We start from the raw sequence: 26,442 nt of genomic DNA, 5'->3' as shown, positions 1-26,442 counted from the left end.
TGCAGTTGATCCGTCGGGCAATGACTCAGCTGACTTACCGCTCCCTCTGTCCTCCTGACGATCTGGCTGACCGGGGCCTGTTGGGAATCCCAAGTGCCCTCTATGCCCATGATGCTTTACGGCTCTGGGACATCATTGCTCGGTGGGTGAGAGTGGGAGCTTAGAAATACGGGGACATTGGGAATAGTGAGAATGGGACTTTAATCTGAGTTCACCATGGGGGCAAAAGAATATGGAACAAGAAGGTTGAGACAGGAGAAGCAAAGGACTCCATCAAGGAGAAATGAAGAAGTGAGGAGATAGTGGGCAGAATCTGAGAATGGGAAAGCTGAAATAGATAGTAGGCAGCATAGTGTGGGCAAGAAAAACCAGGGGGGTTGGGGGATCAGGGATTTTGTTATGAAGTGTGACTACCAACCATGAGTATGGAATCCTTTTTTTAATTTAATATATTTGTACTGATTTCAGAGAGGAAGGGAGAGGGGGAGAAAGATAGAAACATCAGTTATCAGAGAGAATCATTGATTGGCTGCCTCCTGCATGCCCCCCACACCCCCCAGTGATCAAGCCCATTACCCAGACATGTGCCCCAACTGGGACTCAAACATTGACCACCTAGTTCATAGGTCCACACTCAACCACTGAGCAACATCAGCCAGGTGGAATTCTTAAAACTAATGATATAAGTTTTTTCTTTCTGAACTAGATTTTAGAAATAATTAGGGGAGATCACAAAATGCAAATCTTGTCAGATCTGTCCCTAGATACAGTGAGAATAAGCTGGATAGACACCACAGAAAAGGAGTAGCAGCCAGAGGCTATAGCCTTCTAATCTCCAGAAGCTCAGCTCCCTTCTCTGGGCAGGTACGTGGAAGGGATCATCCACCTCTTCTACCACGGGGATGATGTCGTGAGAGGGGACCCTGAGCTGCAGGCCTGGTGTCAGGAGATCACTGAGGTGGGGCTGTGCCAGGCCCAGGACCGAGGTAAGATCCCTCCCCAGAGAAGAGAACTCCTTGTCAGCCTTGCCCTTCTGGGAGCATGATCACAACCCCTCATCACTCCCTCTCCCTCCACACATGGAGTACCTTAATCCGATTCCCACTTCCCAAATTTCAGGACAATTCTATAAACTCAAGGTCCCCACGCCTTTTCACAGATGCCCTTACCATACCATAGGGACTAATAAGACTACAACCACAGTCAGTGAGTAATCTGCCTAGGCCCTGCCAAACTCTCTCCTAATGTTTGTCTGTTTTCTTACTTGAGGATATAAATGGGGAGGTTAATACCACAAAAGTCCATGACAGACCATACTTGCTTTCCCTCCCTTTTCCTCCTTCTTGCTACTGTCCAGCACTCACAGAGGATCCAGACAGCCCACACGCCTGCCACAGTGCAGAATCATTTCTAGATATAGTCTCAATATTGTACATATTTTGACTTAAATGCAAACTCATTGTCATAATCCTTGGGATCCAAGTTTCTTAGGCAAACGTGCCATCCTCACAAGTGAACTACCTTTAGATCCTCTACCCCATTTTTTATCCATAACAAATAAATAGCCTTTCTTGAGCTCTTCCTAGATTCATATTCCTCTCTCTAGTACACAAAGGCCAGATGGGACTGTTTTGAATCATCCTTTAGTTCCTTGCCCCTTCACACTTCACACCAATATCTTGAATCCCTTCCACTCCCCCTCCATGCGATAACTGTAGCCAACAGCTAAGACCTATTACCTATAACCAGGCCCTGGGGATGCACACATCATAAACCACACAACTACCAGGGAGTGGAGTCCTACCTCAAAGTATCTGGGGCTGTACCTTCCCCATTCGTCCAGGAACACCTCCAAAGCCCTTCGTGACCAAAATCTCTGTAGTCTGTCTCAGTTCTGTTCATCGGGCTCCACCTGATCCAAAACACCCTTCTCATTCTCTCTTTCGTGCTTCTCCCCATGAAATATCCACATCAGAGCACTTGTAATACTTATTTGAATATGAGCTTTAACCTCTTGCACCCACATTGTATCTCCGGCAACTTCATGGTTCTTTTTGTACCATCATTCTCTCATCACCCTCATTAAAGGCAGTGTGTTAAGATTTTCTCTTCCCAGACCTGTGCTTGAGAGAGCAATTTAATCTCTTTGATTTTTAATATTCTTTCTCTGAAGTGAATATATTTCTTGTCCCAAGTTAAATAATGAATGTGACAATGCTGAAACATGTGTCAATGTAAAATGATTGTGATCATATGCCCCACTCCAAAACATTACCTCCCCAATATGGTCAGCAAATATAAGAGATGAGCAGGTCCTTAAACTTCCTGAGCAGCATCTCAACTGTAAAGTGAGTGGAATTGGACAGTGGATTTCATGCTGTTCCAGTTCCAACATCAGTCTATGACTTCTTTTTTTCCTGCATTATAGCCCAGACCTGAAACTACTTTCTGGGAATGGGAGGGCAATCTCAGTATTCTTAACCACTTTAGGGGAGGATGAAAATTTTATTAAAATAATATAAATCTAGAGAAAAGTTAACGTTATAAATCATTGGCCTACAACTTGAACTTTTAGTAAGGTGACATACCTGTATAATTAGCACAAAGACCAAAAACATTCCCAGCTCCTAGAAAGCCCCTCGTATGCTATTCCAGTCCTTGCCCATCCAAAGGTAACCACTTCATACTGCGCAGGTTAGTTTTACCTGTTTGAACTTTACACAAATGAAAACACAAACGTGCATTAACTAATGTCTCAAAATATGTTTGATATACCCTTGCTGTTGTAACATGAAGCAGGTAGTTCATTGCTCTCATGTATGTTATTCTATTTTGTGAATATGATGAACTTTATTTTTTCCTTTCTGCCATTGATGGGCATGTTGGTTGTTTCCATTTTGAGGCTATTAATGTCATTGCTGCTATGAGCAATGTCGTGTGTATAATTCTGTTGGGTGTGTATCTAGAAGTGAAAATGATGGTCATAGGATATGTGTATGTTCAGTTTTAGTGATTTCTGACAGTTTTCCAATGTGCTTGTAAACATTTATTCACCCTCCACAGAGTATGAGATATAGTCAGTATCTTCTCAAATATTTGAAAAAATACTTTGGTCATATTGTGAATATGTTGTATTTTCACATTTGAGTTCAAGTTGTGTTCCCCCAGTGACTGGTAGAACCGAGGAACTTGTCCTGGGTTTAGTAGCCACAGGGATATCCTCCTTTGTGTGGAGCCTGTTATTCCTTTTTGCCATTTTATTTTGGGTTGTCTACCTCTCTCCTGTTGCTTTTAACCACTTTTTGAACACTGGATATTAGTCCAACCAGCCTCTCAGCCCTGCCCACTCCCCACCTTATAAACATACCTACAGTGGACTGAGGGGGTTTACTTGGACCATCACTTTATAAGGTAACTATTATTATAACCTCTATTTTCAGAGTAAAAGAAATAGAAACTCAGAGAAACTAAGCAATTAATTAGTGCAATGATTAGTCAGCAGTAAGCAAGGACTGGTGTGTTGACTAAATTATTAACTATGCCTCCTTGATTTTTCATAACTCCTTTTCCTGACTTACTTATATTCTTATCACTATCTAACATACCATGTGTAATTTTACTTAGTTATTCTGTTTATTATCATTCCTCCCTACTACAATCTGTTTTGCCCACCAACATATTCAGACTGCCTATATAGTATCTGGTACATACTAGTTCATGACTTTTTTAATAAATGAATGAATGAACACTCACTAATTCTAATATATGGACATGCCAAGATACCAGCATTTATTTCCTTATCTCCTTTGGAACTGCACTTTCTAAGCTTTGTTATTTTCTCTAGGTTTCCCTGTGTCCTTCCAGTCTCGGGCTCAGCTCTGCCATTTCCTTACCATGTGCATCTTCACATGCTCTGCCCAGCATGCAGCAGTCAACACGGGCCAGGTATGGTGGACAGCTGAAAGCCTGGGTCTGTGAGAGAAAGCATCTGGGCTAGGTGATACTTGAGGAAGAGAGCTGGGATCTAGGGTCCTGAATCAGAGTTTCTGAGTGACTCCAGATTCTTCCTCTTCCAGTTCGACTGGTTTGCCTGGGTCCCTAATGCCCCAGGCTCAATGCGGATGCCCCCACCCACCACCAAGGAAGATGTCACAATGGACACAGTGATGGGCTCACTGCCTAATGTCTGGCAGACCAGTCTTCAAATGTCCGTCACATGGCTCCTTAGCCGGCCCCCGCCAGACATGGTGAGAGGGGACCTCTGGAGCTCTGAGGGGACTGATGGCTGACAAGGAGACATTAGGGTGAGGGACTGGAGTTTGGGTCTCTGTTTCTTAGAACTAAAAGATAATTAATCCTTTCTTTCTGCTTCAGGTACGACTGGGGCATCACCAAGAAGAGTATTTCTCAGGTCCTGAGCCCAAGGCTGTTTTAAGGCAGTTTCAGGCTGATCTGGACAACCTGGAAAGGGAAATCGTGGCCCGGAATGAGCAGCTAGACCTTCCCTATGAACACCTGAAGCCCAGCCTCATAGAGAGCAGTATTGCTATCTGAGCATAAATTGTTCATCCTTCAAATACTTGAGGCCCCCACCATGCTTAACATTTCCCCCTGATATTTACTTTTCCAATGCATCTGAGTTGCTATGGTTCTATTTTCTCCTCTTGAGTTCCCTACCTAAATCTCCCACCTGCATGAGGCACTGTCCTTACTTCCAGTTTCCTTAATGGAATGACCTTTAACTTGAAACTAACTCCCTTTGAGAAATCAAGTGTCTACTCATGTAATGTTTTCTTTCCTCTGGAAATTTTTCCATCTCCATTTATCAGAAAATTATTACATGATAACAGTATATTATCATTGACATAAGTGATTTAAAGATATGTCTTAATGATACAACTACATTTTTAATACAGTGAAAGTTCGAAGTTAATTCCTTTTTTTTTTTCTGCTCTGGATAGTCAGTTGTCACAGCACTGTTCATTGAAAAGCCCATCCTCCCTAATAATCTATAACACCAACATAGATTCAGTCACCATTTATGAATGAATTTATTCTTAGCTGTCCAAAAGTTATACTGTACTCACATAACTACTACAGCTTTGTACTTAATGTAGCCTGCCTTTTATTGACATATTCATCCACTTTGTTCTTTAGAGGTACTTTGGCTTTCCTTGGGCTTCTGGCCTTCCATATAAAAATTAGGATCAGCTTTTATACTTCCACAAATGAAACCTCTTATGATTTCTATAGAAATTGCTTTACATCTACATTGTTTTAAAATCTTAAACTGATTTGTACTTTTGAAAAATACACACTGAGTTATCTATAAGCATTGTGAATTGAATTTGCTTATTTTGTTAACATATTGCACATCTGTGTTCATAAATAAGACTGGCTTATAATTATCTCTTGAGCTATCTTTGTCACGTTTTTGTTAAGAAGGCTGTCATTTCCCCAAGGAGTAAGTAGGGTAGTGTTTCTCATTCGTGCTATTTAGGGGAAGATTTTATCTAAGATAAGGATTACCTTTTCCTGGAGTGTTTTATAGAATTTAACCTGTTGACCTTACCTAGGTCTGATATTTTTTTCATGAGAAGTTTTTAAAATACATATTAATATTCTTTAATAGTTATAGGGCTATTCAATATTTCTATTTTTTTTCAGTCAGATTTACCTTTACCATTTCTGTTATATTTTTTTTACTTTTCATCAAATTTATTGTACTTTAGTTTTCTTATATTCTGTTATTAATTATCTACAGAAACTGCTATTTTGGTTTCTTTTCATATGGCTGTTTGCAAGTTCCTTTTTTCTTGATCCATTTTGCTAGCAGTTTATCAGTTATATTGATATTCTAAGAGAACCAATTTTTGACTTTTTTGTTTCGCTCAACTGTGTCTTTGTTTTCTAATGTGTTATTTTATGTTTTTATATTCACAATTTCCCTCCTTATCCTTATTAGGATTTTTCTTTTGTTCTTCTTCTAATTTTATAAGTTGGATATTTAAGTTTTTAAAAGTGTGATTTCACTATAAGAGAAAGAGTGTGGTAACTGGAAGGAGAATTGATGTGAATAGAGGGACTTTTAAGATTAACAGCATGTTTTAGTTCTGATGAGAAAGATCCATGAGAGACAGAAAGATTGGTAATGCATAGGAAGAGTTAGTATGATATCTTTGGGTAGATGAAAGATAATGGGGCCTAATTCAGAAGTGAAGGGTTGGCCTGTTTTTATGGTAGGGATATTTCACCTATAGAAAAGGGAGATATGGCAGAATATATCAAAACTTTTGTTTTATTCATCAGGAATGATGATAATAGTATAAGAAACAGAGGTCATGATCTAGAAATAAAATCTTCAAGGAATGAGGGGAACTGATTTGAGAATCCATACATATAAAAGACTAATACATAAATTGTTCGCTCAGGAGTTCAACCAGGAGAGCAGGAGTTCCATCACTCGCTGTGACGTGCACTGACCACCAGGGAGCAGCGCAGAACATGGAGGTTGACAAGCGGTGGTGGCAGCAGGGTGCTGAGGGAGTGAGGGAAGGAGGAGGTGGGAAGGTCAGGCCTAGGGAGCCTGCACAAATTTCGTGTACCAGGCCTCTAGTAAGTAGATAATTACCACTTAGTAGAAATTGATGAAGAGATTCAGATCTGCTTATGTTTAAAGAGGAGGGAAAGGGCATTACCTAGAATTGTCAGTGAGGAGCAAGGACACTTGTCTTAGTCCATTCAGGTTACTATAACAAAATATCACAGCCTGTATGGCTTATAAACCACCAAATTTATTTCTCCCGGTTCTGGAGGCTGGAAGTCTAAGATCAGGATGTTGGCATAGTCAGGTGGGGGCCCTCTGCCAGGTTGCAGACTTATTGTATCCTCACATGGCAAAGGGACAGGTAAGCTCTCTAAGAGAATATAATAATATTACTAGAAAGTTCAAGAGACAATCAAAGATATCAGAACTAATAAGAGATAGGATACAAAATAAACACTTTTTATAAAGGCACTAATCCCAGTCATGAGGACTCTACTCTCAGGACATAAGTATCTCCCAAAGGACCCAACTCCAATGCCATCACATTGGATATTAGGATTTCAATATGTGAATTGAGAGGTGAAGATGGACATTAACATTTAGCCTATAGCAACACTTAACCTGCCAGGGGATACAATGTTAAAATTTCAAGACTGGAGAAAGAGAATTGATGGGATTGTGGAAATCATTGGAGATTAGAGTCCAGAAAAATTGGACAACTTGTAATAAGTGATATAAGCAGGGATACAGAATGTGGACATATTAGTCTCAATATTCCAAAGGCAGGTTAAGATGATGATGTTTGGAGGGTGTGGGAAGAAAAATAAAGTCTCATTTCTGGGGCTCTCACTTGAAGCCTGCTGACCCAGGCAAAGGGTCAGTCTTACTCCAGAGCCTTGCACTTCTCTAAATGTTCCGCTGCCCAAAGAAACTGGGCAGAAGGGCAAACTTACTACAAGCACAATGAGTCATGGAGGCCTGCAGAGGGGCAATATCTAGCACTCTGACAAATTATTTATCGCCTTAATCAGAAAAAACACAAACACATACAATTCTATAACTAGATGCTAAAAATTATTTTGTTGTATCTATGCATTCATCCCATATAAAGCATATAAGTAAAATAGAAATACTCTATAGGAAAACTTCCTTATATGACAAAACATATAATTGAAAATCTTATATTGCCCTAACCAGTTTGACTCAGTGGATAGAGTGTAGACCTGCAGACTGCAAGGTCCTGGGTTCAATGATTCTCATCATTAATGTTTCTATATCTTTCTCTCCCTTCCTCTCTGAAATCAATAAAAAATATGTTATTAAAAAAACATTTTTAAAAAAGAAAATCTTCTATCAACCAAAATCATTTCACTTAAAATCAGTACTAGGACAGAGATCACTATTATCACCTCCATTATTCCACATTCTCTGGGAGAATCCAATTAGGACAATAAGAAAGAAAAAGAAGTACAGTTCACCTAAAACAACAGGGGGTTAGAGGCACCAACCCCATCACAGTTGTCTCCCCCAAAACTTAACTACCGAAAGCCTACTGTTGACCAAAAGTCCATAACATAAACAATCAATTAACACACATTTGTACATTATATGTATTATATACTATACTAGTAGCCCGGTGCACAAAATTCATGCACATTAAAGAGGAATTAATTAGCAGAAATATTTTAATATTGCTGTTTGCCCTTTCTCTATAATAGAAGTGTGAGAGATGAAAGGAAATTAGTAAAATTTATATGAAAATATACATAAATTTATTAATAAATAAACAGTAACAAAAGGATATAACAACAACAGAGGCATCATATAACAGCAACAAAAACATGATATAAAAACAACAAAAACATGATATAAAGGCAACAGTGATGCAAACAATGACTGATAAAGTGATTAAACTTATTCTAATATATCCCTGTATACCACATTAAGAGTGAAAACACCTTCAGAGTGCTTGGCTAATTTCTCTTATGCTGAAGTATTTAGAACTTTAACTGTAACATCACATGCTCGTCGAACTCGAGAGAAAGCAACATGTAACTGACCATGTGCGAAAACGGGTTCAGGTAGGAATATGCCTACTCTGTCTAGAGTTTGTCCTTGTGATTTATTAATAGTCATCGCAAATGCTGGCATCACAGGAAACTGTTGTTGAATCAATTTAAATGGGAGGCCAGTGTCAGATGGGGACAAATCAATTCTTGGAATCAGAACAACCTCTCCCTCTGCAGATCCTGTTAATACTTTAGCTTTGATAATGTTAGATCATAATCTTTTGATAATAAATCTGGTACCATTACAAAGACCTCATTTACTATTGAGATTTCTCAATAGCATGATGATTGCACCCACTTTCAATTTTAATTTATGACACAGCATTCCCAAAGGAGTAATACTATTAAGAAAATCAATGGGAAAATTTTCCTTTTCAGCATCATCTGTTGAATCATCATTCAAATATGTGTGAAAATCTCCATCAAGTATATCCAAAATTCGTTTAATTTTTGAATGTGTTCAATTTTTGGACAAAGAATCGCACGTTTAGATATATTTTTAATATTATCTATAGATACAGTATTTCCAAAGGTAGCTTCAATAATAGATCCATTACAAATCATTTCAGAGGGGATTTCAATAATATCCATTCCTAAATGAAAACTGCTATCAAGTTTACCATCTCCAACTTTTACTAACCATTCACTCTAAGCAGAATCCTCTGATCTCATATTTGTTGGAAGAGACAACATTCTGAAACATCCCCAAACATTGCAGTACTTTAAACTCGTTTGTACTATGGCCGATAGCATAGCATGCAGTACAATACTGAGACATTGTCGAAAATCCCCTCCAAGAAGGAGGACTTTCCCACCAAATACAACATTCAAATTTCTCTTAGTAATCTGTCTATGGCGTTTATAGCATGACTGGATGTCATAGTGCATTCATCGATAATGAGAAGTTGGACCTTTTTAATAGTTTTAGCAACTTCACTGTTTATATTGAGTCTAGAAATTGAAGCTTCATTTAGTGGAATGGGTAATTTATATTGGGAATGAAAGGTGCTTCCACCGAGAAGTAAATTTGCAGCAATTCCTGTAGACGCTGTGGGTAAAACAGTACCACCACGACCTCTAATATAATGTATTAAAACTTTATAAAGATATGCCTCCACACTCTGAGGGCCAGTTCCTGCCTCCAACCTCGCCAGCCCGGGAGACAGCTCAGGGACAGCACAGCCCTTGGCAACGCGACCCAGGACTCAGTGCATCCATGCTCTGAAAGCCGGTTCCTGCCTCAAACCTCGCCTTCATGGGAAACAGCTCCAGGAAACAGCTCAGGGAGGGCACATACGTTGCCAAGACAACCCCTGTAGGACTGACTGACTTCCAGTTGGTCAAGCTTCGGTCGTGATGTTACACCCAGGGTTTTTATATAAATAGATTGTTACAATAAAGTAATAAGAGAAAGAAATGTTAAGAGAAATCTAAGGAAGAGAAAATACATTTCAGCACTGCATTCATTTATTATAAAGAAATTCACACATACGTGAACCCCCATGCATTTCAAACCCATGTTGTTCAAGGGTCCCATGTAGTTAAGTTTAGGGAAACAACAAAAGAACCATCATTTGAGAATATAATAATATTACTAGAAAATTCAAGAGACAATCAAAGATATCAGAACTAATTAGAGATAGGATACAAAATAAATACTTAAAACTAAATACTTAATAAACATTTTAAAGCATAATTTTGCTTTTAGTTAGCAATAATCAGTTAAAATTACAATAAAACATGATTCCATGTTGTTAGTAACACATTATGAAATGAGAGTAAATTTAATAAGACAGAAACAAGTCATCTATAGAGAAACATATAATATTTTTTATTATTAATGACCTTAATGAGTGGAGAAACCTTCATTTCTGGATGAGAAGAATTAATATGGGGAGACACTATCCCATAGACATGAAAAGCATGGGCCCTAGAATCATGCCCTTTGGGCTCAAATCCAAATATACTGTATTTCCAGCAATAAAACACGGGGGTGTATTCATTCCCCTTACTTTCAACCAGACTGCAAAATGGCAGGATATAAAATCAACACACAAAAGTCAGTTGTGTTTTTGTACATTAGCAAGGAATAATATACAAAGGAAATTAACAACTCCATTTAGAATAGCATCAAAAATATAAAAAATAGTTTGTAGGGATAAATTTAACCAAGAGGCAAAAGACTTGTATAATTAAAACTACCAAACATCAATGAACAAAATTAAAGAAGACCTAAATAAATGGAAAGATACCCTGTATTCATGGATTGGAAGGTTGACTATTTTAAAGACGACTACTACCCAAAGCAATGTACAGATTCGATGCAATTCTATCAAAATCCCAATGACTTTTTTTGTGGAAATAGAAAATACATCCTTAAATTCACATGGAATTTCAAGAGACCCTGCATAGGCAAAACATCTTCAAAAACAAAGGTAGAGGACTCACACTTGCCCATTTCAAAATTTCCTATAAAACTATAGTGATTAAAAGAGTGTGTTACTGCATGAGGATAAACATATACCAATGGAATAGAACAGGGAGCTCAGAAATAAATCCTCATGCATATAGTCAATTGATTTTTTTGAAGATTCAAACCCAAAAGAACGCTTACTCATCTTTTCACTGCATTTTTGTTGTCAACACTATTATAGATGTTCCCATCCCTCACCCTTTGATTTTTTTAACAAGGGTTCCAGGACCATTCAATGGGTAAAGGACAGTTCTTTCTACAAATGAAGATGACGAGGAAACTGGATATCCACATGCAAAAGAATAAAGATGGACCCTTACATTACACCACATAAAAAATTACTCTCCAGGGAGCCTTTGGTGAGTTCCAGGACCTGGTAGATATCCAACACTTCGCCCTGGGGAATCCCGTATCTCCTTTCCATCCCGGTCGGGTTGGAGGGGGTTTTACAATCCATGGTCACTTCCTTCCTGAGACTCCGGTCAATGTCGATGGCACTGAAAAAGGTGACTGACCTGGGGCAGGTCGTGGAGACCCAGCTTGTAGGCAAACATGCACCTGGTCAGCAGGCCAGCCGGCCTGTAGCCTGCGGAGGCGGGCACTGCTCCCGTGGAGCTCATAGGGTGAGCGGAGCCCACATTCAGGCTTTTGGCTGCGCTTTCCCAGTAGCGGGCCCTGTCAGAAAGGACCGCCTGTCACAGAAGGTGCAGCTGATTCAAAGGGTTCAGAACTAAGAGGCCAAGATCAGTGCAGGCTGTTGGACAAGGGGGTAGTGTTGCTTGTCGGATAAACAGAAAGCAGAAGCCCCAAAGTGCCCATTAACTCAGGCATTTCGTTTCTTCTCTCCTTTTCTTCTTGGCTGGTTCTTTGTTCTGTTCCCCGCGCTCTGACGCAGTGTCCTAGAAGAAGTAACGCTTCAGGTGACCACCCTACCCTGCTCAGAGGCCCGGAAATAAACACAGATCCTTCGTCTTCTCAAAAAAAAAAATTAACTCTACTTATCAACAAAACAGAAAATAAGTGATGACAAGGGTGTGGAGAAACTGAACTCCCTGGCACTGATGCAGGAAACATAAAATGGTGCAGCCACCGTGGAAAACAGTGTGGTGGATCCTCAAAAAGTTAAAAATTGAATTAGCATATGATCCAGTAATCCCACTGCTGGTGTGTACCCAAAAGGATTCAAAGCAGGGACTCATTTGTTATTTGTACACTTACAATCACAGCAGCATTATTGACAATAGCCAAAAGGTGAAAGCAATCCAACAAATAAAATTTTGCATATATAGTCAAATGATTATCAGTGTCTATCAGTAGTTGAATGGATAAATAAAAGCCTTAAAAAGGAAGCAAATTTAGACACATGGCATAACATAGCTTAACTTGAGGACATCTGGCTAAGAAAAATCAGCCAGTCACAGAGGATACTGCATGTGTCCATTTATATGAGGTACTTAGAGTTGTCAAATTTATGGAGATAGAAAGTACAATAGTGGTTGCTGGGCTCTGGTGGGAGGAGGAAATGGAGAGTTTTTGTTTAATGGGTACAGAGTTTCAGTTATGGACAATGGAAAAAAGCTCTGGAAATGGATGGGCACACCAATGTCAATATACTTAATGCCACTAACCTGTAAACTAAAAAACAATTAAAATGGTGAATTTTGTGTTCTCTTTATCTTACCACAAAGGAAACAGCAAACATTTAAGTACTTTATAAAACAAAAATATTTATGTCAAATAATAACTTGGACTGACCCATAACAATGCAACACATTAAATGATGAAGTGGTAAAAAAAATAATAATAATGAAAAAAGAAAACAGGGAAAGTGTATTTGTCATAACCCAGAAATAAAACTCTGCACATATGATTTGGAGTAATTACAATGAGTCAGTATCGTACTGACTCCTATATACAACACTCAGATTTTAGAATTTTACATCAGGTTTTTCTTTGCCAATTATAAAAGACCTACCATCTTTTGGTAGTTATTTTAAATCATATGTAACAGGATAAAAGCGCAGAACTTGTGGAATATAACAACATCAGAGCAATTCATTTCATGATTATACGTTGGGTGCTACAGGGATAATCTCATATTACTCTTGTACGATTGGCTAGTCAAGAATAGGAAATATAACATGTCTGAATTTGGTGAGGCTGAAGGAGATGTGGGTTTGTGGACATGCACTTCCTCTGCTCCCTGAACTCCAAATGAAACAGACGAATGGACAGAAGTCAATGAACTACAACAGAAACCTCTGCCAACAGTGCAGCTAAAAGACAAAAAGTCAAGGCATGACAGGCTTAACAACCGTGATCACTGAATAAAAATCGGGATTTAAGAGTCAACAGGCCATAAAGAAGCTTTAGGAGAAAGTTCAGTAGAAAACTAAGGCCAGAAGCCAACAGCCAGAGGGTCGAATAGAGAATGGGTGGTTATGATATGAATCAGTGGGTGCTCATGACACTTTCTGGGATGATCCACCTGCATCTTGTGTGCATTTGGTGGACATTACTTCACCTCTTTGAACTTGAATGTCTTCCTTTATTTTAAATGGTTCAGCAATAGCTACCTCATTAAGTTTTTTCATGGATTAAATGAAAGGTTTTTTATATTTTTGTCCTATCAGGAAAGTACACTTGCCCTAACTGGTTTGACTCAGTGGATAGAGCATCGGCCTGCAGACTGAAGGGTCCCAGGTTCGATTCCGGTCAAGGGCATGTACCTTGGTTGTGGGCACATCCCCAGTAGGGGGTGTGCAGGAGGCAGCTGACCGAAATTTCTCTCTCGTTGATATTTCTAACTCTCTATCCTTCTCCCTTCCTCTCTGTAAAAAAATCAATAAAATATATATTTTTAAAAGAAAGTAAACTTATCCATTTTTTCTTTGAGTGTGTTGGTGGCATTTATATCACACTAGTGGCCCAGTGCATGAATTCATGCACATTGAAAGGAAATTATCCAGAAGAAATATTTTAATATCGTTATTTGCCCTTTCTCTATAATAGAAGTGTCTACCAAATTCATGATTGATAATAATGACAGGTTGAACACATGTATACAATTGGCACCAGCGAGAGCTTTATATGTATTGTGCATGCTCGAGTCAATATATATATATTAAACTTGCTTAATTAGACTTGCTTTCTGATTTAGCTAAACTTTTTCCTGCCCAGTTAAGCACCCCAACTTCTCTTTCAGGTAATTGTCAGCAACACAGCAGTAAATATCAACACAAAGCAGATTATTATGGTGGATCATGCAGGGAGAACAAAGAGTGAAATATTTAACTGCAGCAGTGTTTGACTATATTCTGTACAGTGAGAAAACCTGAAGTCATTTTTAAGGTCCACCATTTCTTACTTTTCTTCAGTCAGGTCAAGTTTCTAAGCTTTCTAAATCTCCATTTTCCAGCTAATAAAAAGAAAATAGGATTCCACCAAGTCTCCTATCTACCTACTCCAAGACTTCTGTGAGGATCAAATAAGATCAGGCACAGGAAAATGCTTCAAAGACACTTGGTTAAAGTGTAAAATGTTTGCACCTGGCTATAAAGCCAGTTGTGTTCCTGGGCTGAAGAAACTCCAAGGAGGCTAGTCACTAGAAAGAGGAAGCCAGGCGTTGCTAAGCGATGTCATTACCCGGAGCCCACAGCCACCGTTGCTTGGCTGGACTGGGCTGTGGGCCGCATTTTCTGGCATGGGGTCTCGGCAGCATCAGCTGTGATTTGGTGGGTTGTTGTTCCGGGGTGGTGGCGGGGCCTGTGTCCCACTTGGCGGAAGCTGAGTGTTGCTTTGTGGTTGTCAGGTCCATGGTGCTGTTTCTCTGTAAATGACCAGTGTGCATCATGGCTGCTCCTGCATTGAGTGTCAGTGTTTGTCATACATACCTGTCAACAGACAATAAGCATAGTACCCCCTTTTTTAATTGTTTTATTGCTTAAAGTATTACACCAAGTATTACATAGGTCTCCTTCTTTCCCCCGCCCTTGACAATCCCCTGGTCTCCCCTACCACCCCCCCCCCAGTGTCTTATGTCCATTGGTTATGCTTATATGCATGCATACAAGTCCTTCAGTTGATCTCTTACCCTCCCCTCCTACCCCCCAACCCTCCCCGGCCTTCCTGCTGCAGTTTGACAGTCTGTTTGAGGCTGCTCTGCCTCTGTATCTATTTTTGTTCATAAGTTTATAATGGTCTTTATTATCCATAAATAGTGAGATCATATGGTATTTTTCCTTCATTGACTGGCTTATTTCACTTAGCATAATGCTCTCCAGTTCCATCCATGCTGTTGCAAATGGTAAGAATTCCTTCTTTTTTACAGCAGCATAGTATTCCATCATATAGATGTACCACAGTTTTCTAATCCATTCATCTACTGATGGGCACTTAGGCTGTTTCCAGATCTTAGCTATAGTGAATTGTGCTGCTATGAACATAGGGGTGCATATATCCTTTCAGATTGGTGTTTCTGATTTCTTTCGATATATTCCTAGAAGTGGGATCACGGGGTCAAATGGGAGTTCCATTTTCAGTTTTTTGAGGAAGCTCCATACTGTCTTCCATAGTGGCTGCACCAGTGTGCAATCCCACCAGCAGTGCATGAGTGTTCCTTTTTCTCCACATCCTCTCCAGCACTTGTCGTTTGTTGATTTGTTGATGATAGCCATTCTGACAGGTGTGAGATGATACCTCATTATTGTTTTGATTTGCATTTCTCAGATGATTAGTGATTTGAGCATGTTTTCATATGTCTTCTTGGCTTTCTGAATGTCCTCTTTTGAAAAGTGTCTATTTAGGTCCTTTGCCCATTTTTTTGATTGGATTGTTTATCTTCTTTTCGTTAAGTTGTATGAGTTCCCTATATATGTTGGAGATTAAACCCTTATCAGTGATAACATTGGCAAATATGTTCTCCCATGCAGTGGGCTTTCTTGTTGTTTTGTTGATGGTTTCTTTTGCTGTGCAGAAGCTTTTTATTTTGATGTAGTCCCATTTGTTTATTTTCTCCTTAGTTTCCAATGCCCTAGGAGCTGTATCAGTGAAGAAATTGCTTTGGCATATGTCTGAGATTTTGTTGCCTTTGGATTCTTCTAGTATTTTTATCATTTCCCATCATACATTTAAGTCCTTTATGCATTTTGAGTTTATTTTTGTGTATGGTGTAAGTTGGTGGTCTAGTTTCATTTTTTTGCATGTATCTGTCCAATTTTCCCAACACCATTTATTGAAGAGACTATCTTGACTCCATTGTATGTCCTTGCCTCCTTTGTCAAATATTAATTGAGCATATTGGTTCGGGTCGATTTCTGGGCTCTCTATTCCATTCCATTGATCTATATGCCTATTCTTGTGCCAGTACCAGGCAGTTTTGAGAACAGTGGCTTTGTAATACATCTTGATATCTGGTATTGAGATCCCACCTAATTTGTTCTTCTTTCTCAGGATTGCTGCAGCTATCCGGGGTCTTTTTTTATTTCAGATGAATTTTTGGAGAGTTCGTTCTAGGTCTGTGAAATATACCATTGGTATTTTAATGGGAAGTGCGTTGAATTTATAGATTGCTTTGGGTAGTATGGACATTTTACCAATCCAAGAACATGGTATGTTCTTCCATCTGTTTATGTCTTCCTCTATCTCTTTTTTCAACGTCCTGTAGTTTTCTGAGTAGAGGTCTTTTACTTCTTTAGTTAAGTTTATTCCTAGGTAGCTTAATTTTTTTGGTGCGATGGTAAATGGGATTTTTTTTTTAGTCTCTCTTTTTGTAAGTTCACTATTGGTGTATAGAAATGCCATAGATTTCTTGGGGTTAATTTTGTATCCTGCTACATTGCAGAATTCATTTATTAAGTCTAATAGTTTTTTGATGGAGTCTTTAGGGTTTTTTATGTATAATATCATGTCATCTACACATAAGGACAGTTTTACTTCTCTTTTCCAATTTGGATGCCTTTTAGTTCTTCTTCTTGTCTAACTGCAATGGCTAATACTTCCAGTACTATGTCGAACAGGAGTGGTGAGAGTGGGCATCCCTGTCTTGTTCCTGTTCTTAGGGGAAATGGTGTTAGTTTTTGTCCATTGAGTATGATGTTGGCTGTGGGTTTGTCATATATGGCTTTTATTTTGTTGAGGTATGATCCTTCTATTCCAACCTTGCTGAGAGTTTTTATCAAAAATGGGTGTTGGATTTTGTCAAATGCTTTTTCTGCATCAATTGATATGACTATGTGGTTTTTTCTTTCAATTTGTTTATGTGATGTATCATGTTTATTGATTTGCGGATATTGTACCATCCTTGCATCCCTGGGATAAATCCTTCTTGGTCATGGTGTATGATCTTTCTGATGTACTGCTGGATCCGATTTGCTAAGATTTTGTTGAGCATTTTGGCATCTATGTTCATGAGGGATATTGGCCTGTAATTCTCTTTCATTGTGTTGTCTTTCCCTGGTTTTGGTATTAGGGTGATGCTGGCTTCATAGAATGAGCTTGGAAGTGTTCCTTCCTCTTGTATTTTTTGTAGTATTCTGAGAAGGATAGGTTTTAGTTCTTCCTTGAATGTTTGGTAAATCTCCCCCGTGAAGCTGTCAGGTCCTGGGCTTTTGTTTGCTGGAAGCTTTTTGATGACTGCTTCAATTTCTTCCATAGTTATTGGCCTATTGAGATTTTTTGATTCTTCCTGATTGAGTTTTGGAATGTTGTATTTTTCTAGGAATATGTCCATTTCCTCCAGATTGTCTAGTTTGTTGGAGTAGAGTTGTCCATAGTATTTTTTAACAATCATTTGTATTTCTGTGGGGTCTGCTGTTATTTCGCCACTATCATTTCTGATTTTGTTTATTTGGGTCCTCTTTCTTTGCTTCTTGGTGAGCCTGGCTAGAGGTTCATCAATCTTGTTTATCTTTTCAAAGAACCAGCTCTTGGTTTCATTGATTTTCTGTATTGTTTTTTTGGTCTCTATGTGATTTATTTCTGCTCTAATCTTTATTTATCTCCTTCCTTCTGCTCACTCTGGGCTTTTCTTGTTGCTCTCTTTCTAGTTCTTTGAGATGTAGAGTTAGATGATTTACTACCATTTTTTCTTATTTTTTGAGATAGGCCTGTAGAGCTATAAACTTCCCTCTCAGGACTGCTTTCATTGTGTCCCATAGGTTTTGGATTGTTGTGTTTTCATTGTCATTAGTTTACAGGATGTTTTTAATATCTTCTTTGATCTCATTGGTAACCCAATCAACATTTAATAACATGCTATTCAGCCTCCAAGTGTTTGAGTATTTTGGGTTGTTTTTATTGTAGTTTATTTCTAATATTATGCCATTGTGGTCTGAGAAGATGCTTGGTATGATTTCAATCTTCTTGAATTTGGGGAGACTTTGTTTGTGACCCAATATGTGGTCTATTTTTGAAAATATCCCATGAGCACTTGAGAAGAACGTATATTCCGTGGCTTTGGGGTGAAATGTTCTGAAGATGTCAATTAAGTCCATCTGATCTAGTGAGTCATTTAGGATTGCTGTTTCTTTGCCAATTTTTTGTCTAGAGGATTTATCCATTGATGTCAGTGGTGTATTAAAGTCCCCTACTACGATTGTATTGTTGTCGATCTCTCCTTTGATATCTTCCAGGAGTTTTTTTTATTTATTTGGGTGCTCCTGCATTGGGTGCATATATGTTTATCAGGGTTATATCCTCTTGTTGTATTGATCCCTTTAGTATTATGAAGTGACCTTCCTCTCTCTTGTTATAGCCTTCACTTTGAGGTCTATTTTGTCCGATATAAGTATTGCTACCCCAGCTTTTTTTTCATTTTCATTTGCCTGAAAGATATTTTTCCATCCCTTCACTTTCAGTCTGTGTGAGTCCCTTATTCCGAAGTGGGTCTCTTGTAGACAGCAAATCTATGGGTCATGGTTTTTTATCCATTCAGCCACTCGATGTCTTTTGATTGGAGCATTTAGTCCATTTACGTTTAAAGTTATTATTGAAAGGTACTTGTTTGTAGCCATTTCTATTTTTTGTGGCTGTTTTCTTTCTGAGCTTTTTATTTCTTCTTTTTACACCAGTCCCTTTAGCATTTCTTGCATTGCTGGCTTGGTGCTGATAAACTCCCTTAGCCTTTTTTTGTTTTGTTTTGTCTGTGAAGCTTCTTATTTCCCCTTCAATTTTGAATGATAGCCTTGCTGGATAGAGTATTCTTGGATTCATTCCTTTGCTTTGCATCACTTTGTAAATTTCTGTCCATTCTTTTCTAGCCTGATGTGTTTCTGTTGAGAAATCATTTGATAATCTAATGGGAGATCCCTTGTGTGTAACTTTCCGTCTCTCTCTTGCAGCCTTTAAGATTCTCTCTTTGTCCTGAACATTTGCCATGGTAATTATGATGTGTCTTGGTGTGGGTCTTATCAGGTCCACCTTGTTTGGGACTCTCTGTGCTTGTGTGACTTTTTTCTTCCCCACCTCAGGGAAGTTTTCTGATATTATTTCTTCAAATAGGTTTTCTAACCCTTGTTCCTCTTTCTGTTGTTCAGGCACCCCTATTATTCGTATGTTGTTTCATTTCATGTTGTCCCATAGCTCCCTTAGGCTCTCCTCCTGTCTTTTAATTTTTTTTCTCCAATTGCAGTTCAGTTTGTGTGTGTTTTGTTTCCCTGTCTTCTAATTCGCTAATTTGGTCTTCCGCTTCTCCTAGTCTACCGTTGAAAGTTTCAATGGTGTTTTTTATTGCAGCTATATCACTCTTCATTTCTTCTTGGTTCTTACATAATTTGTTGATTTTTTCATCCATCTCTTCTTGCTTCTTGCATAAGTTGTTGATTTTTTCCTCCATCCGGTTTATGCATTCTAGGACCCTTATTTTGAATTCTTTTTCCTTCATGCTGAATGCCTCTGTTTCACTTAGCTGCTTTTCTGGCGAGTCCTCCTTTTCTTTCCTTTGGGGGTTTCTTTGTCTACCCATGTTTGATCTCATCGACATATCTAGATGTTGATTCATTCAGGGCCTGCTCCTTGGGTGGCAGTGGCTTCTCGTGTTGTAGTTGCTCCTCAGTTGGCAGCAGCTCCTCTGGTGGGTGCTGTTCACCACTGTGGTGGCTCCTCTGGCTGGTGGGGAGAGGCTTCACACACAGCCGCTGTTCCTCAGACAGAGGGTGTGCTGATCACGAGGCTGCTGTTCCTTGGATGGGTGCGGGCTACACACGCAGCTGCTACTGCTTGAACTGGGGCAGACTGCTCACGTGGCTGCTGATCCTTGGATGGGGGCTGGCTGCACGCTGCTGTTGTTCCTCTGATGTGGTGGGCTGCTTGTGGGGCTGTTTCCCTTTGGACGGGAGTGAGCTGCATGCGTGGCTGCTCCTCGGACAGGTCGGACTGCTCGCGTGGTTGCTCCTCCTCGGTCGGGGCAGCGGGCTACTCACACAGCTGCTGCTCCTTGGACAGGGGCAGGCCACATGAGGCTGCTGCTCTTAGGTTCGAGGCAGGCTGTTCATGGGGCTGCTGCTCCCTGGACAAGAGCGTGCCGCTCACATGTCTGCTGCTCACATGGTTGAAAAAAATAATGTGAAAAGAAGTAGGAAATAAAGGAACAAACAAAAAAAGAACAAAGAAAAAAGGAAAACAAGCTAACAAAATAATAATAAAAAAATAAAAATGAAAAATTGAAATGTCATTCCTTTGGCTGGCTTAAGATCCCAGTTTTCTGGAATGTCTGTGATTTTGTTGTTGTTGTTGTTGTTGTTGTTGTTGTCGTTGCTGGGACTGACCTCTTTATCTCTTTACAGGGGATGACAATAGGGTCTCATCACACGTGTTGTGGTGATGCTTATGTGTATAATATATGAGTGTTCAGTACATTACCTAGCACACAGATGTCCTTGAACAGTAGCTGTTATCATTACCTTTATTCTTTCCACCTTGAGTATAGATGTCCTTTGGGAATCAGACCTTTAACTTTGGATTTTTAAAAATGATTTTTTTTTATCATTCGTACCCTTACAGTTTAAACTGCCCTTTCTACTAATTTTCAAATCTGTTACTTCAATCTGTAGTTGTTTTACTCTTGCATTTTTTAAATTTTGGCATTAGGGGTGGGGTGGGTAGGGTACTTTCAGAATTAAAGGAACCATATTGATCTATGTTCTTTATCAGCCAAAGGGCTGTTGTCAAACCTCTTCCCACCACCAATTAGGCATTTTTAATTTATCTGCTTTCCCTTGGTCATTATAAAAAAACATTTGATCCTCATATGCATTTCCTTTTGTCTCAAACAATTTTGTTTTCATCCTGAGATGGAGGATTCATTCAATATTGTTATTTTTGTGAGTTGGTGATGCTGCAGAGAGAGAAGGACCAAACTGATATCATTGATGCCAACATATCAAGGCAACTCACACTGTTCTGAAACCTTAGAAAGATGCTATTCTAAATGGGATTGTTAATTTCCTTTTTTTAATTCATTACTAATATACAGAAATACAACTGAATTTTGTGTGTTGATTTTGTATCCTGCCATTTTGCAGCCTGATCTGAAAAGTAAGGAGAGTGAATACACCTCCGTCTTTTATTGCTGGAAATACACTCTACTTGGATTTGAGCCCAAATGGTGTGACTCTAGGGCCCATGCTTTTCACTAGGACAGTGGTCAGCAAACTCATTAGTCAACAGAGCCAAATATCAACAGTACAACGATTGAAATTTCTTTTGAGAGCCAAATTTTTTAAACTATGTAGGTAGGTACATTGTTATTAATTAAGGTACTCCTAAGGCTTAGGAAGAGCCACACTCAAGGGGCCAAAGAGCCGCATGTGGCTCGTGAGCCGCAGTTTGCTGACCACGGCACTATGGGATAGTGTCTCCCAAATTAATTCTCCCCATCCAGAAATGAAGGTTTCTCCACTCATTAAGATCTTGTTTAATATTCTTCAAAAGAATTTTACATTTTTTCTATAGATTACTTGTTTTTGTCTTATTAATTTTACTCTCATTTTGTAATGTGTCACTAAGAGCACAGAATCATTTTTTTATTTCAAGTTTTAACTGGTTATTGCTAACTAAAAGCAATTTAGTATCTTGTTTTGAGTATTTATTTTGTATCCTGTCTCTTATTAGTTCTGATATCTTTTATTGAGTCTCTTGAACTTTCTCATAATTATATTCTCAAATGATTATTATTTTGTTTCCCTAAACTACAATTGAAACTTGAACAACATGGATTTGAACTGCTCAAGGGTTTACGTATATGTGAATTGTTTTCAATAAATACATGGCAATACAGAAATATAATTTCTGTTCCTTATTGTTTTCTTAACATTTCTTTCTCTTCTTACTTTATTGTGATAACATAGCATATAATACATATAACATACAAAATATGTGTTAATTGACTGTTTATATTATTGGTAAGGCTTCTGGTCAACAAAAGGCTATTGGTAGTTAAGTTTTTTTGGGGTAAACTGTGGTGGGGGTTGGTGCCCCTAACCCCCTGTTGTTCAAGGTCAGTGGTAGGCAACAGAGCCAAGTATCAACAGTACAACTATTAAAATTTCTTTTGAGAGCCAAATATTTTAAACTTAAACTATATAGGTACAGTGTCATTAACTTAATTAGGGTACTCCTAAGGCTTAGGAAGAGCCACACTCAAGGGGCCAAAGAGCCACATGTGGCTCGCGAGCCGCAGTTTGCCGAACACGGTTCTACGTGAACTGTACTTCTTTTCCTTTCTTATTGTCCTAATTGGATTCTCCCCCAAAATATGAAATAATAAAGGTGAGAATAGTGTTTTCTGTCCTCGTATTGATTTTAAGTGAAATGATTTTGGTTAATATAATATTTTCAATTCATTTCTTACATATCTTGTCATATTAAGGAAGTTTTCCTATATATCTATTTTCTTAGATGCTTTATATGGTATGTTTTGCATAGTTATGACAAAATAATTTTTAGCATCTAGTTATAGAATTGTATTTTTATTTTTTCTGATTAAGGCAATAAATCATTTTGGCAGAGGGCTTGATATTGCCCCTCTGCCGGCCTCCATGGCTCCATAGTGCTTGTAGTAAGTTTGCTCTTCTTCCCAGTTTTTTTGGGCAGCACTTGATTTAGAGAAGTATAAGGCTCTGGAGTAAGACTGTTTCTTTGCCTGGGTCAGCAGGCTTCAAGTGAGTGCCTGAGAAATGAGACTTCATCTTTCTTCCTCACATCCTAAAATCTCATCATTTTAATCTACCTTTGGATCATTGAGATTAATATTTCCACACTCTGCCCTGACCGGTTTGGCTCAGTGGACAGAGTGTCGGCCTGCGGGCTGAAGGGTCCCAGGTTCGATTCCGGTCAAGGGCATGTACCTTGGTTGCGGGCACATCCCCAGTAGGGAGTGTGTGGGAGGCAGCTGATCGCTGTTTCTTTCTTATCGATGTTTCTAGCTTTCTATCCCTCTCCCTTCCTCTCTGTAAAAAAAATCAATAAAATATATATTTAAAAAATAAAAAAAAATATTTCCACACTCTGTATCCCTGTTTATATCACTTGTTACAAGGAGTCCAATTTTCTGAACTCTAATCTCTAGGAGTTCCTGTACATCCCTTTCCATGATTCCCATCAATTCTCTTTCTCCAGTCTTGACATTTTAACATTGTATCCCCTGGCAGATTAATTGTTGTTATAGGCTAAATGTTAAGGTTCACCTTTTCCCTCTCAATTCATATGTTGAAAACTTAATGTCCAATGTGATGAAATTATGAGTCAGGGCCTTTGGGAGAGTCTTAGGTCCTGAGGGTAGAGTCTTCGTGAATGGGACTAGTGCCTCTATAATAAGGCCTTAGAGAGCTTCCTTGTCCCTTTGCCATGTGAAGATACAACTTTTTTTGAGTCTGTAAGCTGGAAGAGCGCCCTGACCTGAGTATGCCAGCACCTGGATCTTAGACGTCCAGCCTCCAGAATTGTGAGAAATAAATTTGGTAGTTTATAAGCCCTACATACTGTGATATTTTGTTATAGTAACCCCAATGGACTGAGACAGGAAGTTTTTCTATATTTCTATTTTACTTAGATGCTTTATATGGGATGAATGCATAATTTTAACAAATGAATTTTTAACATCTAGTTATAGAATTGTATGCTTTGTTTTAATAACAAAATACTACAGTCCTTGTTCATCACTGACACTTCTTGATCATTTCCTCTTTCTCCTTCTTAAACATAACCAGTTCTCAATCTTTTCATCAATTTCTACCAACTACTGTTTCACCATGTGGTAATTATCTACTTATTCTCAAATCAATTCCCTTCACTCCTTGAAGATTTTATTTCTAGATCATGAACTCTATTCCTAATACTATTTTCATCATTCCTGATGAGTAAAAAGAGTGTTGATATATACTGCCCTCTCTCTCTTTTCTATAGATGAAATATCCCTATCATAAAATAGGCCAACCTTCCATTTGTAAATTAGGTCCCTTATCTCTCAAGGACATCTTGCTAACTCTTCCTATGCATTACCAATCTTTCTGTTTCTCTTGAATCTTTTTCATCAGCACTAAAGCATGCTGTTAATTTTCCTAATCTTAAATGTCCCTCTACTCACTTCAGTTCTCCTTCCAGTTACCACAGTCTTTCTCTAACAATGAAGTCACACTTTTAAAAGATTAAGCATCTAACTTATAAAATTAGAAAAATAACAAAAGAAAAATCCGAACAAGTATACGGGGAAGAAATTGTGACTATAAAACCATAAAATAACACATTCAAAAACAAAGAGACAGTTGAGAGAAACAAAAAAAGCCAAATATTGGTTCTTTCAGAATATCAGTATAACTGATGGCAAGATTGATCAAGAAAAAAGGAAGTTAAAAACAGCTATAGTCGTAATGAAAAGGAACCATAGTGACAGTTGCTGCAGATAATAAAAGAATATTGAAAAAATGAAATGACAATAAATTTAATCAAATGTAAAAAAATCAAGGAAAAGGTAGAGCTAAATATAACTGGAGAGGAAATAGAAAACTTGAATAGCCCTATAACTATTAAAGAATGTTAATATGTATTTTTAAATCTTCCCATGAAAAAAGCCATCAGACCTAGATAATGGCAACAGGTGAAATTCTATAAAACACTCTAGGAAAAGGTAATTCAAATCTTATTATAAAACTAGAGTTCTGGTGCACAAATTTGTGCACAGGTGGGTTCTGGCCACCCACTCCAATGGGGGCCAATCGGAGCTGGGCCAGTGGGGTGGAGGAGACGCTGGAGGTTGGCCACCAGTCCTGTCCCCGATTGGGGTGGGGGGTCCAATTGGAGGCTGGGCCGGCCAGGGGGAGGGGCCACAACAGGGTGGAGATACTGATTGGGGCCCTGATCGGGCCTTTTGGCCACTGCAGTGTGCATCATAGCAACTGGTCATTCTGGTTGTTCTGTTGTTCCAGTACCTTGGCTTTTATATATATGGATTTCCCTAAATGACACCAAATGATGAATTCTACCCTACTTACTCTTTGGGGAAATGACAGCCTTCTTAACAAAAAAATGAGAAGGATAGCTCAAGAGAAACTATAGCCCAATCTTATTTATGAACTATGTAATGTGAAGTATATAAACAAAATAAGCAAATTCAATTCACAATGCTTATAGATAACTCAGTGTATATTTTCCAAAAATGAAAAATTGGCTTAAGATTTTAAAAATTATGTAGATGCAAAGCAATTCTGATAAAAATCATAAGAGGTTTTATTTTTGGAACTAGAAAAGCTGGTCCTAATATTTTTATGAAAGGCTAGAAGCCCAAGGAAAGCCAAAGACCTCTAAAGAACAAATTAGATGAAAAGATCATCAAATGGTAGGCTACATTAAGTATAAAGCTGTAGTACTTATGTGAATGTGGCATAATTACTGGACAGCTGAGAACTAGACTCATTCATAGATGCAAACTTGATTTATGTCAGCATTATAGAATCATGGGGAGAATGGGCTTTTCAGTGAAAAGTGCTGTGATAACTGATTATCCAGAGCAGAAAAAAAGAAATGGAATTGACTTTTATCCAACTATATTAAAATATTAGTTCTATCTATAAAACAAATTTTTAAATCACTTATGTCAGTGATAATGTAATGTCATTACATAAGGACTTTGTGACAAATGGAGAAGACAACATTTTCAGGGGAAAGAAAATGTTATGTGAGATAGTCGGTTTCAAGGTAAAGATTATTGTATTAGGGAAACTAGAAGTTAGGACAATGCCTCATATTAATGAGACATTTAGGTAGGGAAATCAAAAGGAGAAAATAGAGCCATAGCAATTCAGACCCATGAAAACAATAAAAATTGGGGAAATGTTAAGCATGGTGGGGGCCTCAAGTAT

General features: G+C 38.5%; 1 protein-coding gene across 1 annotated transcript in view; it reads left to right on the top strand.

Moving 5' to 3' along the window:
* LOC132219275 (polyunsaturated fatty acid lipoxygenase ALOX12-like) overlaps positions 1–26,442 on the top strand; it is a 107,796-nt gene that overhangs the window by 11,963 nt on the left and 69,391 nt on the right. The gene's annotated exons all lie outside the window — the stretch shown is intronic.

Source organism: Myotis daubentonii, chromosome 16 (genome assembly GCF_963259705.1).
Source record: "Myotis daubentonii chromosome 16, mMyoDau2.1, whole genome shotgun sequence".
Taxonomy (NCBI): Eukaryota; Metazoa; Chordata; class Mammalia; order Chiroptera; family Vespertilionidae; genus Myotis; species Myotis daubentonii.
Note: the sequence above shows the minus strand (reverse complement) of the source record. Positions and strands in the feature narration are given on the sequence as shown.